This window comes from Fopius arisanus, unplaced genomic scaffold, assembly GCF_000806365.1.
Source record: "Fopius arisanus strain USDA-PBARC FA_bdor unplaced genomic scaffold, ASM80636v1 scaffold00065, whole genome shotgun sequence".
Classification (NCBI taxonomy): domain Eukaryota; kingdom Metazoa; phylum Arthropoda; class Insecta; order Hymenoptera; family Braconidae; genus Fopius; species Fopius arisanus.
In genome coordinates this window covers 295,226-312,169 of record NW_011887804.1, presented here as the reverse complement: position 1 = coordinate 312,169, position 16,944 = coordinate 295,226, and the positions used below count along the sequence as shown (strand labels likewise).

Sequence of the window (16,944 nt, the reverse complement as noted above, 5' to 3'; positions counted from 1 at the left end):
ATGTAATTCGAGCAGTTCAATCCGATAACTAGATCTTTTAATGATCCTGATTCATTAAAAAAATGCACAATACATGTGCCAATTAGAAATCAGAAAAGTCCAGTTCGATTATTTAATCAATCGATAATTTATCATAATTCAATTCTCGATATTTATTTTTGTGATTTTAAAATTCTTGCTAAGGAAATTCCTGTTCAAGAAAATCGATATCAACCGGAATTTTAACTTGGACGTGAAATATCGCACACGATTCATTACCAAATTATCAATTTTTTTTCAGCAGTGTGAAAATGTAAATTACCGGTGATTTTTCCGTTAAAAATTACTGAGAATCGGTAATATCCATGAGACACCGCACTGACAGATATTTTTTCCGCAAAATAAAAAAAAAATCTATATTTCATCGTCCATAAAAACATTATTAATAAATTTTCGAATATCGATTGAGCATAAAAATAAAAAGAAGCCCCGGGTCTCATAAAATTTTCAAATAATTTCCCGAACCTTGAGATTGTCTGAATTCCGTTTTTGGTGTGGCGCCCATTTCCCACCGGTGAGTTCTAAGCTCGCTAAATAATGGCGGGGCTAGTGGGTAGTACCACGGGTATGAGAAGGGGGTTGAATTGCCTCGAAAGACCAGAGAGAAAAGCGCCCGGGTGATGCACCCAACCCCCGCGAAATTTTACCCCACATGTCGGTACATAACTCGCGTCTCGGTGTAGCCAACGTCCATGTGAATTCTGCAAGAGTGGTGGTATTAATTTAGGAGCCAAGAGACCGTCCTTCCCCAGACCCCTCATCCCCCGATGAGCTAAGAAAAATGTACGTTAGTAGAGGGTGAAAAAGGACGAGAGGGAGAGCCGGCGTCGTTAGAATTTAATCTCGTGGGGTGGTGGGGGGTGGGTTGCTCAGGACCCAGGGCGCGCGTGTTTGTGAATTGATATGCGTACCCGGGGCTGAGAGAGGGTGAACGCGCAAGAGTGCGCGTCACACACTTTGAGACACGAGAGAGAGAGGAGAGAGCGATGAGAGGGATGAGAGAGAGAGAGAACGTGTGTGGTATTCGCGCGCTTTAGTGTCACCGTTTGAATGTATTCGGGGGTGGGTTGTGGGTGGTGGGTGGTTTTCGGGTGAGGGGGTGGTTTACGTGTTGTTGTATGTGGTCCAGGGGATAGATGTGTGGAAGGGAATGAGATGAGAGTGGTCTCTTGTGAATGTGAGCTGGTGGATTTCAGAAAGGGAGAATGCCTCCCGGGAAAGGCGGATACGAGAGGAGGGTTGATGTAAGAAAAATGCGGGAGAGAGATGGAGAGGTGAAATCAGGGGGTGGGGATTCAAACGGAGAATTGTGTATTCTGGAATATGGTGGACGGAAGTGGAGGGAGAACTTTGGGGTTGAAATACCTCAACCTCTGTACTTTTTTTAAATCGTATTATGAGGATTATTCTCATCATTTTTACTCAAATTAATTATGATATTTTCTTCGTAGATGATTGATGAATAATTGATTGATTGATTGATTTTTTTTTTTTTTTTATTTGTGGTCTCAAGCTGAAATTTCTTTGCCCAAAGGGAACCGCGGAATTGAACATGTGGAGATCGGGTTGACTCACCCCTTGTCAAGGTTTTGCTGAGGAAAAATTGCGGAAATGGGGGTGGTATCGGGGAGAAATGGGGAGAATAGACGGCGCCCATCCCTGCCTGGTGCTTTTCAGACACACGTGCTTGAAGAGAGAATACAGCGATGAAGGCGGTTACCGAGGAAGAGGGTTAAAGCCAGAGGAGAGAAGAGAAACGTAGGTTGGCAGTCTTACAGATCAATAAAGCTAACCACCCCTTGGTGGCCCCCCCCATGAGAACCGACTCTGCCGAAAACCTCGCCATCACCTGAACAAAACCCCAATATATGGAATCATAAACGACGATAAATACCTGATTAATTGCAACAATTCAGTTCAATTCAGGTTACATCTCCCTCCCTCAAAAATCAAGCTCTCCAAAATAAAAAAATAATCAAGAGAAAATATAATTGATAAAGTCAATTGCGCTAAATGAATTAGGCATCAAAATAATTCAATAATTCATTTGAAAAAATTCGGATTATGTAACAAAAAGTTCGCCAATGATTTATATATATATATATATCATAATATATATTAGTAATAAAAAAAAAACTGGTATATATCAGATTACATAATTTTATATCAATTTTTTACAATTTACTTCTTTCAAATTAAATTTTATTAACTGAATTGAATGCACTAATTATCGGCTTTCCCCACGAAATCATAAAAAAATCCGAATCGTCGATGGATCCGTTGTAAAAAGTAGCTTTAAAAAAAATTCTTTAAGAACCGCTAAAAGTGCAGGATAAAAAGAAAAAGGTTCTCTCCCTTGGACAACAGAAAAGAGTGGCAGTGAGGAAAGTCAGGAGCATCCGACCTTCGCGGGTTGAATTTTACCTTTTTGCATTCCCCCCAGTGGCTTTTCCACTCTTTCGCACTCACGCCCCACGAGAACATCCTCGGGTCGTCCAGTGACTCACAAACGAGCTTTTATTTTGCATGTGTTAGTAACGAGGTAAAATCCCCGAGCATTTGCACCAACACAAGTAGAGTTGGACCCCTTCAGATTATTTTCTCGGTTCTTTCTTGAGTCAACCCCACCGCTCCTCAAGCAGAGAGCAAATGCAAACGACTAGGGGGCCGGCCACAGAGACTGGTAAGACCCCCACCAGTGCCTCTTCCTTATTGATCGTCCTCGGGAGCTCCTATCGCCCGCGTCCTTTCGCCTTTATCCTCGCTTAGGTCCAGCCTTCCCCCTGGCACATACACTGCATTGCTCCTCACCCAAAAACCCACCACCCATCCACCCACCGGGAGGGGGGGCGCACCCCATTTGCCACCCAACGACGGACATAACGTCGAGTGGAAGCACAAAGTTCTAACTCTCTTCTCTACACCCAACCCCATACTCCTCCTCTCAATGTTGGTCCTCATTCCATACTTCACTTATATCTGCGCTTCTAGCCGCAGGCACACATGTATATGCACCACCAGAAACGCAAATCGCTCAGTCAAACGGAAAATTGCACCTTCCCTCAGAGAAACTCTGTGGACTTTTGGATATACTTGGAGTATTATTTCGGTATGATTTACGGGCTCAGTGGTAGTGGGACTGATCATGGATTTTTTTCATGACAAATTCCAATACAAGATTTATTAATAAAAAAATTAAATTGAGGAAAAGTGCGAGTCCAGCGAAATTCTATTGTATTTACCAATAGATCGGTTAATAGTTTCCAAATCCAAATAACAGAATCCCCCCCAAAAAAAATATTTTATTGTACCGATGTCTTCATCTTATCAATCGTATCGTTCGGTGATAATAAAATATAAATAAAAGGAAGGATGAAGGTGCGTTAGAACGCGAGAAAAATGTTTAAAAAAAAAACGCAGCATTCAAAGGAAAGTTATTTTTACTCCGACATTTAAAGGCCCTGGGGGAGTCATATGATGCTCATATTGGAGGGAATAATCGAACATTTCGCGCGGTGAAAGTCGAACAGGTGCCGTGAGCCCACGTGGCAAATCGATCTGCCATACACACCACTCCAACTTTGTTTCCGCCATCCCTCTCTCGCGTTCCGCCCTCGTTTTTCCCCCCTTGTGTATTATATATATATTTTTTTTGTTATTCCACCATGCCGAGAAACCGCACACCGTTTTTCATTCATATTTCCACGGGAGTGCGCGTCGGCGTGTCCGTTCATCGAATAGAAAGCAACGGTACTTGGTTGTATGTGTACGAAAGGATGGGGATCAATTTTCAACGGCGTCGGGTATTTTCCCCACTTTTACTCTGTATCGATGCCACACCGCGAATTCACGTAGGTCGGGGTTACATTCACGTGACTATTTTTATTTTTCATCCCTTCAATATCTTTATTAGATTTTATTCGAGGGAAATGTGATTCAGTTGAATTTGTTTGATAAGGTATTTATTTGGCGAGTGCCTATTGGGACTTATCGAATTGGGACCCAATTTTCTAAAAATTTTTGTGAATATAATTTTTTTTAATTATACTGTTGTTTTTTTATTTTTTTTATTTTTCAATATTCTCGAAAAATACGCCATCTAAATTATGAAAAAAAAATCCTACTGAAAATTGTTCCCAAAAATAAAATAATTCGGTTTCCCGATTTTTTTTTCTGGTTCATAAAAATAAATTCTGAAAAATTTTCCAGAAATTTTTTGATAATTTGGAAAAAATATTCCGATTACAATTTTTTTTTTACACGGAGACTAACGGGGGTATTTTTATTATTTTTAATTGGTAGATTGATTTGTAACTGAATATATCAGAAAATATATGAATTACAAATTGGATTTTGAAACTGGATGGAGCAGTGGTGAACCACGAATCTTCTCTCGATTGTTAGCCTTTGCGGTCTCGCCTCCGCTGTCAGATATAGCCAGTGAATTCACTCGGGAATTTGGCTGACTAGCGAGTATCAAACCACTTCAAATCTCCAATCATTTTCCCAAAAAAGTCGAGTAGATTTATTTTTGGTATTCTCAAGTCCCGGATTTTTTACTCCCATTGTTCACTCCTAGCATTTACCCCATTAGCAATGACCACAGCAGTTATCGTCTCTCAAAGCGGATCGTATGTCCTCAAACAATCGACCTTCCCTTTTCTTCATCTCCATCCCGGCGCTTTCTAATTATGTTTACTCTCCTGAGTGCTGCCACCACAATTCTGCCTCATTTTTCCGTCTCTTAATTAGTCACCAACAAGTTAAAACCCCCGCGCCACAAAAAAATTCCCACCAAAAAATCTCATCAATTGACCGAGATTACGCAATTGAAATATAAATACCAAATAAAATATGGGTATTACATAAAGTACTTGAAATTTTCAAGTGAAAAGGTCCGATTGATGAGGAATAATAAAGACACATTGAGAAATCCTCATATCGCCGACTCAGAGACAACTCGAGGTGGAACGATAATTACGCCAAATTAATTTGAGTGCGCGTGGGAGACTTGATATTTCATCAAAAGGGGTACGCCAGTTTTGCGGACGTAAAGTCGTATTACAATATAAATAGACCGCCCACGCGATACCGTCATCAAGGGAGAAAGCTAAATATTCATCCCCCCAAATGAAAAAAAGTCTTTTAAAGTGCTCAATTGCACTTTAAAAGACGATTAAAAAAGCTTGCCATTTTTTTTTAATTTGAGTAAAAACTGCATCTAAATTTTTCACTATTCTCACTCCATAAATTAAATTCCACATATTATATTTGAAATGATACGAAACAGAATTACTGATTGACCCACAACCTTAATTCCCTGCGAGCCTGTCCAGTCAACACTAAAAATGTATAAAACATAAACAACATTATATGAACGTCCTAAACTTCTCCTATTAAACCAAAGTTCGTACTCTCTTAGCAGTAATAAAGCCCCAGAGGCCATTAAACCAGCTATGAACACCAGAGTATTCTGCACATCCTCGGGTGCAGCATATTTTCCCCGAAAATATCGTATCGCGAGCTCGTTCAGCTCGGGAATCGTCACGAATGTAGTCGGTTGTTTTTTGGGTGGTTTGGGGTGGGATAAAATGGCCCAAAGGCTTCAAGGAACTCGAGGGAGAGACTTCTCCACCAGCAATAGGTGAATATGCAAGAGTACGGCTATAGTGAGGGGTGGGTTTAAGCCACACCCGCGAAAACAGCCCTCCCGACTGGAGCGCATCGACCACCACCACCCCCTTTCAAATATCCACCATTACCAACACGAGACAACTTTGACTCAGCTTGCAAAATCTCCGTACGATATTTATCTTCAACATGTCTCAAACCACTCCATCCTCAATTGATCCGATGAGATAAAAAAAGATTTTTTTTTTATTGTTGCATAAGACTGCGATCGTTTTTTTCTTTTATTATAATTTTTCTTATTCCATCTCACTTTTTGCGCCTCCCCCTCCCCCCTCCCCCCGCGCTCCCTCTACCATCTTTATACATTTTATTATTGTATGTAAATTATACTTTACATGGCCTCCAGTAATTTTTCCACTTGTACTTGACTAATCTGCCCGCAACATGAAATGGCGAAAAAAAAAAACATGTCCACTCCGCCGGATCCATCGGGTACTCTTTCCACTTCGTCTCGTCAAAGACCTGAAAAAAATTCATCCTGAAATTTCTATTGCAGAAATGGTTGAGAGTAAAGCGGAGTGATGAAAAAATAAAAATTCCCCCGTCCAAGTCTTTACTGTACGGGTAAAAAAAAAATTGTAATCGGAATATTTTTTCCAAATTATCAAAAAATTTCTGGGAACTTTTCAGATAATTTTTTTTATGAAACAAAAAACAAATCGGAAAAGAAAACAATTTTATTTTTGGGAGAGGTTTTGAAAAATTTTTCAAAAATTGGAATAGGAAAATTTTTTTAATAATTTAAATCGCGTATTTTTTGAGAATATTGAAAAATGAAAAAAGTAAGAAAACAACACTATAATTAAAAGGGAAAATTATATTTGCAGAAATTCCTAAAAAATAAAAAAAAAATCTTCCGAAACAATTTTTTGAAAAATTATTCAAAACATTTCCTAAAAATACAATTGTTTTGTTACCGAATTTTTTTTTATTAAAAAAAAAATTCTGAAAAGTATTCACAAAATTTGTTGAAAATGAAAAAAAAATATTTCGACTACAATTTTTTTTAACCGGCTAATCAATCTTGAGTTTCGATTTTTTTTCTCCGCAATCATGTCATGAGTAAGCAAAATAAAAAGTTGGTGAATTTGAATTGGCCTTTGTCCATTGAGACCTTGAGCACGGCAGATAAAAGGAGAATGGTAAAGCCGGGGATAAGCAGTGGTGGCAGTAAGAGAGGGACTTTAATTAAGGCAAGTGGAGGAAAGAAAAAGCCCCAGGGAATTTATAGAGGTCCAGTTGTTAGTGCTGGGGACCAAGGGAGATGGGTTACACGTTGAACGACGTTGTATCGCCAGTTCTGGATGGAAATGGTATAGGTGGTGAGATGAGCCAGCCAGCAAGAACCTGGTCTAGGGACCTCCAAACTACTCCCATAAATATACGCAGCCATGAGGGCCCTCTCAGAAATCTCCCGGGGTTGTACCGCACTGGTCTACGGTAATTTGGACCTTTTCTGGAATTACTGTGGCCCATAAAGGCCTAAATGCAAAGTAGAATTCACTCCGTGTTATTCCGACTTGATAATTAAAATAGACTAGCCCCACTACATTCCTCCAACAGTAAGAAAGTAGCTCATTAAAGTAATTCTGCAATTAATTAAAATTTTCCAAATTCATGATTTTTCCGAGCTCTCACCTTTATCAATAAAATTCATACAAAATTATTGAAAAATCGATTGACGATGAAAATTACATTAAATATTTAACATTCTGAACAAATTTAGTATTCAAAGTCCAATTAAACTCATCATCACTTTAATCATCAAAGCATCGATTAATTCCCGTAATTAATAAATAATTGATTCCATGTTTTTTTTCACTGGCTACCGATGCCGCAAATCCACATTTTCCCCCGACCGAAAGTTAGTTAAAACTATCGGGGCTTCGGCAATTTAATGAGAGGGGGTGGAGGGGAAGGTGGGGCATCGTCCGGGGGTATTTTACCCGAAACTTTGATAAATTTCCTGGAATTAATATTTCGAGTTTCCTCTGTGTTACATAATACGATCTTTTCTCTATTATTCATCCCTCCTGCATCCTCATTTTCCACCGTATTTTAACGTATCGCTCATTAAGGCACAACAAAGCCGGCTTATGATACTGGGGATTCTCTTGACTCTGAGTTTTTGACCACGATAACGAGATAAATTACCCCCCCTCAGGGCCCCCGCACTATCTAGGTACTCTATAGTTGAATGCATTATCTATCGAGGATAAAATGGAGCGGAAGAGCGAAAGTTGACGATGAGAATTGAAATTTTAATTAAGTGAGTTTGTTATCGGGTGTAAAATGGATTTTTCAAGGATTCATACGTATTATTTTTATTCATTTTCACTATCATTGAGCATTGGTGCATTTTTATTATTACGCTTTCTTGTCTCCCTTCTCATTGCTGGTCTCACTCGTTCGTCGATATGTGTTGGGTATTTACGAGGTTATGTGCAACGGTGAGAGACAAGAGAGTGAGACAGCGCGTGACGCCGTCCACTCTCTCGATCGCCCTTAATTGGCTCGTTTTCGCACTCCTTTTTTATTTCATCATTATTTTTTGCCCCGACAATTTTTTTCACCTCCCACTCCCTTCTTTTCTCATATTTCTCCGCTAGCCTCTCGCTCACTCGTGTATCGCCGGGTTTTTTAATCTATCGACTCTTGCTTCTTTGCTTTTATTGCGATGCCCAGTGTTTCCTGTACACTAGCTGGGGATTTTTATTGGATTAACTGCTTATAAACGGTGTCAATCTATCCACCAAAGGATTGCCGATATTTTCGTATTAAGGTGATCTGTATTTTTTGGATTGACTGCGCTTGGCGTTTTATTACGAAGCCGTTGACGGAACTTGCCGACTCCCGGCGAAAGTGAATCCGCGCAGATTTACCGAAAGGCCAATACATTCGGCTTACGTTTTTTTTTTTAATGGAAAGAAATTCTGCCACTACCCCCTCCCTTAGGTAAAATTCGTGCAATAATTTGGAGCTTCCTTTGGTTTCTGCACTGATTAAAAAATTTGCGTGATTGCCAGATTTTATATATTTTTTGGAATTTCACCTAGAATTAAGGCCACACCTATTGACCATCTACTTAATGAATTAATTAAAAATTTGATTTGGTAATAATTTTCCATTTTACCAATATTGTAGAATTTTTAAAAGCTGCATTTCCAGGATTGGTTGTAAAATCCTGGACGACTGATGCCCACGCATTTCCGAAAGATCCTAGCGTGAGTAAAACATTTTCTCATATTCAATATGTTGTGAATTAGATCGTGATCCTTCGTCGCCAGGAATGCACTCGATTCACGCCAGGAGTTGTCGTGAATATTCTCACAAACCGCAGGAAAATCATCGCCACGAGAGAACGAGGAGCGGAAGAGTTTATATTAGTGTGTTGGTGAAACGTGCGAGTGCAAAATCGACTGTGCATTAAATAGAATATATTGTCCGTTGTGTTTGTATTCGGGGAGTTGTTGGTATAATGTGCTTCAAGCCGTTTGGTAAACTAGCGGGAGAGCAAGAGAGAGACAGACAAATTCAGCGCAAAGAAGTGGACAGCCTGGCCCTGACACTCAGAAGCACCATCAGTTATACAGAGATCGTCGACTGCGCGCCAATCCACCCACTCCTACCGACTCCCACCCTCTTCCACCCACTTCCACCCAGCCACCCCCTTTTTACACCCCCTTCGATGTCGTGTGCTGGCTGCGACGTGCAGGGGCGGTGCATTCCCTTTTATTCCCTTTCTCATTCCAAATGGAAGCTGCTAATCACTCAATTTTTTCGAATCTTCAATTTTCCTCTGAAATTACGCGGAATACCACGAGACGTCAATATCTCATTTTTTTTTAAATCTCCACTTTTTGAGTACAAGAATTTAAAAATTGATGGAAAATCGCGAGTTCAATTCGCGGTTTCTTAGAATTTATAAGTTGAAGTCAACGGCAAACCTGCGGAAACTTGCGGTAGTATTTATTTGTTTATTTGCAGAAGTCGCGGGCTACCGCATCTCTCCCCGAAAAAGCGAAAATAACGGAAAAAAGGAGGGGTACCATGTGTTCGCGGGGAGCATCGTGGCCCTCTGTGTGCAACGGCATTCAATTTCCCCACTTCCCATAAAAGCTTGGCCAGAGCGCTTTTTACAGTGAAACAAAAATCTTTTGGGTTAATCGAGAGCTGATCGACCGCACCGCGCGCTTCAGACTCAACGAGTATTTGGTATTGTTCGCTACTTTCGATTGGTAGGAGAGATTAAAGTCTGTCTCTAGCTACCCCATCCCAAACTTTTTCATTCTTTCGATCAACACCAGTCAAACCACCCTCTTTTTCTCGCTTCATCTCCTTTATTTTTCGTTTGTAACGTAAATCCGTTCGTTTGCATCTCCCGCGTTTTCTCTTTTCGCATTGTTCTGATTGTGGACTGATGAAATTGTTGCGTAATCAATCGATTCAAGTATCATGCGAAAAAAAAACGGTACCACCTATCCAATTCATTCGAGAAATCGTCATTTTCTAAAAATAAATTATTTCAACATCGAAATCCGATTCATCAGATATCCACATCTAAAAATCACACATTCCAATTCCTCACCTCAAAATAATCGCCCCAAAAAATCGAAAATTTCGCCTACCGCGAACGCAATCTCTGCCCCCCCCCCCCCCCCAAAAAAAGATCCGGAAAAAAGAATATGAAAAGGAGATCACTCAATTCTAAAAATGAAAAAAAAAATATATATATCGAAGGGTGAAAAAATGAGAGAGTGAGAAAAATATGGTGTCAATGACTTCCCGGGATGATTTTTCAAAATGTCCACCCCGAGCACAGCGAGATGGGGTAGGTGGGGTGGTCAACCCCAAGCGCACGGGGGTGGCAAGATGGCGGCCACGGTAAATCGATGGAGGCTAGTCACTGCAGGCGCCCTCGCCTCCAACACCACCCTCTCCCTACCTTCAACACCCCCCTGCCACCCCCTCAGCTCGAAAACTCGTCCGTAGTCTCTCTTTTCCCCGCAACCCCCCACAGCTGTATTCAACTTTGCCCAGTTAGTGCCCCCAGTACTCCTCCCAGTATAGCCCTCAGCATCTCTCCTCTACCTTTTGCCTATAACCCTCCTGGTTTTGTACGCCCCACGTACGACCTCGACGATCACCTCATTTTCGAGTTTCACGCAAGCGCTCACTTTCAACCTAAACTCAGCCTTACAGCATCCGCCTGCGTAATTTCACACTGCATTTCAGATTAAAGCCCCAAAGTTTTCCTGAAATATTGCCGCGAAAAATAGAAAAATACGCGAATAAAACCAGTACTTCAATCAAGTTTATCATACACTCGAGTCAAGTATGGGGTGTCCACTTCAGGACATGCAGGTGTACATTGTCAGGGAAAAAATTTCTTTCATGTTTTTATCAATTCTTTCGACGTGGTAATTCGTGTTGGAGAAGAAATCCACTTGCTTCGGACTCTTCTCTTTTAGAGAAAACATCGGGAAGTCAAGTGAACCTAGTCTCTCATGCTTAATTCAGGAATGGATCAACGACTGTTTAAAACCACGCCCCGATGTTTTTCACGGAGGGTGTGAAAATCCCTCATCAAGAGTAATCGATTCTTGGAATAATAATTATATTCCGCACTTCAGGCTGAATTAATCCCGCCTCATTGGTCCTTGGATTATCGATATCGAGTCGTCTTCACAGTGAAAGTCCTTTTTTCGTCTTGTCGACGTATATCCAGTATATCGTCCTTATTTCTTCTTCTTATCTCTAATCAGTCGATTATTTTTTTTCGCTGACTGAATTTTTTAAGAAACTACAGGGATAGGACTAGTCCAATAAATTTATTAATAATTGTAAGAATTAGGGGAATGGGGGAATAAATTAAATAGGGATTCAGTTATTTATCAAGTTGAAGTTCATAGATCACGCAATGGCATCAACCGCGGGGTTTTCGTCCCCGCGGCGAAATTATTGTCGCGCACAACATATATCTCGATGTGTATCCACGGGGTACAATCGCTTTTCGGTTTTACGATTTATTTTTCTCCGAGAAATTGATGCTCCACACGTGAAATCCCTTCCCTATCTTTTTCACCCCGGTTTATTTGGTCGAGGGGTCTGTTAACTTGGGATAAACCTAACGCGGATTAATATTGCCGATTGGAAATGGCGGGAGTCCAAATACCGAAGTATCGCCGATACGCGCAATTAAGAGCGAAGGAAAATACGAGTCACAGAATAAAAATATTTCTCATTCAAACATATTCAAGCGAATTTATATCAATTCATAATATCACGAAGAGATGAGTGAAATAAATAAAAATGCGTAATTAAACATGAACATGAAATCCGTAATTGAGATTCAATAAATAATAAATCATCTCGAAATTACGATCAGTTCATGGCTCACAGGTGTTCAGATTTTATTATTTAAATTAATAAATTGACTCGATCTTAATGAAACATTTTGATGACAAAACCGATCGCGGGGGAAAACGAGTCATTTACCGACGTAAATATGTAACCCGAGTACCTGTGACGAGGACTCGCGGCTTAATTGGTTCTTAGGGACGTCTTAATTGACCCGACGTACTATTATTGGATCGAGTTCCCGTATATTTACATACCTCGACTGTAGACTCAGTCCGGGCTTAATAATACGAAGGTTATCCTAAGGAACTCGGTAAGCCGATCTCGTGACGATCTGTAAAAACGAAAGTCAATATGAAATTCACCGAAATTATTGTTTCAAATTACATAATCCATCATCTCCATTTCAATTTTATAAATTAAAAGTGGGGAGATGTGAAATGGCTCTGAAGCGACAGTAGATTCATCTTTTATCAATGAGTCATTATTGTTCACAAAAAAATAAAAATAAAATTGAATTAAGTCGCAAGGGATTGGAATTTTTCTACTCGATTCGAGTAGCGGGACGATCATAACAAAAAAAGTGATTGTTATAAATAAAATAGAAAAACATAAGTAAACGTATTTATATTTTCATTTGCTGTATTAGTCCTCTTATTATAGAATATATAAAATGTAAAATAAAATAATATATATAAAATGAAAAAGAATATATGAATATTATATTGAATTTATATTTTTTTGCGACCGCCATATGATGATTATAGGCGCACAAATGGCGCCCCAAATGCGGGTCTAGTTAAAATTGAAGGAGGAACATAATTAATGGCGTGAGAAAACGGACGTTTTGGGAAAAGTCCAATGGATTTATTTAGCGAAAAAATGGGATTTGGCGGTATGGAGAAGGGTTCAGGGCGGCAACAGAAGAGGCAAAATCCGCCGTGACGGAAAGACACGGATATTGTGCCGCTAGGTGGACAGGCGTGTCGTTAATAAACCCGGAAGGAGGGCCATTAATCATCGGATATCTCGGTTCGGAGGGCTTGGTGCCCGTACAAACAGGCGTCCGAGATGTTTGACTAAACACGTGCACACCCCAGGACGATGGGCGGCCCGACATCAACACACACACAGGATTTAAAACCGCAGGACGTTTCGTTAGTCTCCACTCCGTTCACCAAGAAAATCGAGTGGATTGGCGATAACATGAAAGGTTCTCTAGGGTGACATCCTTACATCAAATATTGACCGTTCATTTGTCAAATAGGTGGGCTTCGATCCGGACTAATTAACTGACTGCGTCTGCTGAGTGATCGCCTTCCTTTCTGGTTGCTCTGATTTTTCCGGATGAGTGTTAATGCAACGGAAGTGAGTGACGGAAGCCATGGTTCAATTGGGGAATCGATGGGCAGCGCCATCTGCGATTCATGTGATGGGTCGCGAAGATGGCGGTGCTTTCTGTAAATGAGTTGGAGCAATTTGGATATCCGGACTGCCTAGACAATTTATTTTTTCAAATTGCTGGCTGTCCAGTGTTATCGTTTATAGATTTTTGGATGACTGACTTGGATTGTTTTTTTTTTTATTTACTGACACTTACCTGGTGAGTTTCACGGTCGACTAGAAAATTTCCCGAGAGTTATATCTGTTTACCAATATGGCGGACGATGGTCAACCTGGTCAGCTGGATCCTTGACACCATCGGGGCTACACGTACGATCGTGTTATCCGCAAACATGCACACGAGCCGTCTATCATGGGATTCCTATACCATAATCATGTGCCCAGGCAAACAACCAAATAATTCTTCGACACCGAATTTTTTTTTTTTCCCCAAAAAATCTCGGTTCTTTCTCCTGTGCGGACGGAACAATGTGTCAAAAACGTCCGATTCGTTTGGAATACCGGTACGACTGGTTGGTGATGCAACATAAATTAAACTGCAAAGGCTGTCTCCACCCCAATCAGTTCATGTCCCATGGTCATCGTGCTGTATTATCGAGCGGCTATATTTATGAGTGTGCGTATGTGGCAATTTGCAACAGTTTGAGGCTAACGGATTATGACAAATTAATAACACGGTTTTTCCGCTGTCCAATCGATCTGATTTAGGATCGCTGTGGCGAAGCCGATGTTGCGGGTTTAGGACCCGTCGAGGGGAACCCTTAAAAAAAAAAAAATATGCTCATGAATATTTCGGCAGTTGTTCAATTTCGAAAATATCAAATTGCAATTATTGTACCTATTACATGCATCGGTCGTTCTTGACTCTTCGAGAGAGGAAAAAAATACCGCGCGTCATTTATCGATATTTAATTCATAAATTTTTCTGCGGAAATGAAGAGTTGGCGAAAAAATTACTGCTATTTTTCGGCGCGGTCAGTTATTACCGAAATTTTTCACGGAGATCTGTCTTACCGACATTAATATTATAGATCTTCTTACTTTACGTTGAGACGACACTCTGTTGTGGTAATGAGCTGAGAGATGGCAGTACCGGCTTATCAGAAACACCGGGAATTTATTGTCCCTCATCGCCTGATTTGCACTGATAAATTTCTGTCACTCACTCGAACTCATTCCGACAAAAAACGATTTTGTCAATCGATGTTATCTAGCCGGAATTCATAAAAGATAATCATCCTAATTTTTAAAATTTCTGTGAAGATACAAGAGAAATGATTTTATGATACCGTCTCTCTATCGATTATCGCCGATAGATTTCGACGTTGATAAATATCGAAATTGAAGTGGTGATTTATTTTTAACTTATTTCAGATTGCTGGGTTTTTTTCCTTCGAAAAAAATCGCGAAAAGAAATCACCGATATATTTGGAGTATGATCATAATCACCAGCTTATATAATTCGATTAATAATTCTAATCTGCCGCCTGCAGAGCAAGTGATAGGTGCGTGAAATTTTCTAGTAGAAAAAATTGATGAATTTATGATTAGATCTCACAACTCTGAATATAAATATTTAGTAAAAATTACAGGAATTTCCGTTCGCTTACCGATTATTACGTGACTCTAGATAAAAATTACGTGACAGCTCGATAAAATTTCCTAGAACCACAATTCACACCAGAATTACGAAAAAGACAGATAATTTTTATTGAATATTTTTTACTTACGAGAATTCTGACTCGAAGTGTAATTGTAAAAGAATGTCAGGGCTTTGAAAAAGTAAGATGAATACCGCTATATCTCAAAGGAAATAACACACCGTGACATCATCACGGAAACAATCCCTCCGGTGGAGGGCATGAGCCACGGCATTTTGCGTTGACAGTGACCAGTGTCCAGGAGGTCCAGCAAGGCATTAAGGACGCATCTGGACACAAAGCGGTAGCATTCGTGGCTGTGCCATTTATAACTCGGTTTTCCCTCTTCCACCCTCAGTCCTCCTGCGGCTACTTAGCAGATATTTTACGACGCATCCGTATGTATATATTCACGAGTAAAAGAGGAAAAGCATAGGGAGACGAAGAACTGAAAAGTTCACGTGAAAAACAGCAGTAGGAAATTGCGAGGAAATGGCTGATGCCGACCTGCCCCCATACATCGTCTGTCATAAAAAAGTATTAGGTGAATAAAAAAAGCCGGGAGTTGAGCGAAACAAGAAGAGACATAAAGTTAAAAATTCAGGAGCACCTATTTTTTTTTTTCTCGAATAACAGAGTGTTTTCTTGAAATGCATTACACGATATTTAATTTTCATCGTATAAATGAGCATTCGAATACGAATAGAAAATTGATCATCTCCGCACTGACATCGCAATGTTATGACACCGTGTTCACGTTCTTTACGAGGATATTCACGGTGGGGATTTTATTTTATGGTACCCCATTTCTTTTCTCGAGATTTGATTCAACTTGAAAGCGTCGTTACACATTTCCACCGCAACTTGTATAGTTTTTACATCTCCGGCCATAAGAATAATGCCCCCACCTGGGGAAGAGGGAAAAAAAAAACCCGAGACAGAGGGATAGTAGCAATAACCCAAGCCCGGGTGATTCTAATAATAATAAAAGAGGTACACGGGGTCAGAGGATAGGCGAGAATCGTCTTTCCTCAAGCACCTCAAACTTTTACCTGACAAATTTCTCTTTTTTACAACCAAACACTAACCTCTCGATCTGTGCAATGCCTTTCATGGTTATCCACTTTCCGTGGGGTTTTGTTTCGGCTGAAAGGTGTAAAGTATATACTGGAAGAAATTGCTTCTTGAATTTTATCCCGTCGTTGATATTTGATTGGCGATAAAAAAAAGTTCTTGTTGTTAACTCGGAGGTGTTTGGATTTATTTTCGCGAGTTAATCGGAAGACAGTACAACGGTTGAGAAAGAGTATGCGATTTTTTTAATGGCTATTGTTATTTAAATAAAAAGAGACAATGAATACGTAATGATTTATATAAATTTGATACAAAACCACTTGCTGTTTGTTCGATGGCGTTCGACAAGTTCAAGACAATAAATCCAGCCCGGACACGTCCAATTATCAAATTGTCCAAGTCTTCCTCAGCTTCCTGGCGACCTCGAATAAACTCCCCCAGTAATAGATTCGAGGAGCCAAACCGCTCAAGACATTGCGACACACTCTGAGATTTACGATTGCCCAAGTTGAGAAGATTCCAAGTGGTAGTTCAGCCTCCGATGTTAGGGGCTCGATTCACCCCTGATAAAAAACATGTGCAGAGGTGTCCGGGATAATTTCTTCCTCGTAGAAGCATGATAACTTAAGACCCAGGGGTTTACCCGGAAAAGAGCTGTTAGTGTAGGCAAGTGAGGGCGGATGTGCGTGCGGAAGTTGTTGTCGGCTGCGGAAGGGGACCTTTCACCTAACTGTTT

General features: G+C 40.2%; 1 long non-coding RNA gene across 4 annotated transcripts; it reads right to left on the bottom strand.

Moving 5' to 3' along the window:
* Window positions 1-6,051: 6,051 nt before the first annotated feature.
* Window positions 6,052-15,415, bottom strand: LOC105269129 (uncharacterized). Of its 4 annotated transcripts, XR_892408.1 has the most exons (5): window positions 15,225-15,415; window positions 13,691-14,254; window positions 13,327-13,548; window positions 12,348-12,424; window positions 6,052-6,192 (listed from the first exon to the last, which is right to left on the bottom strand). It is a non-coding gene; the product is annotated as an uncharacterized lncRNA (long non-coding RNA). The 4 variants fall into 4 exon arrangements; XR_892406.1 differs by lacking the exons at window positions 6,052-6,192; window positions 12,348-12,424 and adding an exon at window positions 15,105-15,156 and having other exon boundaries at window positions 12,781-13,548; XR_892405.1 differs by lacking the exons at window positions 6,052-6,192; window positions 12,348-12,424 and having other exon boundaries at window positions 12,781-13,548.
* Window positions 15,416-16,944: the final 1,529 nt, after the last annotated feature.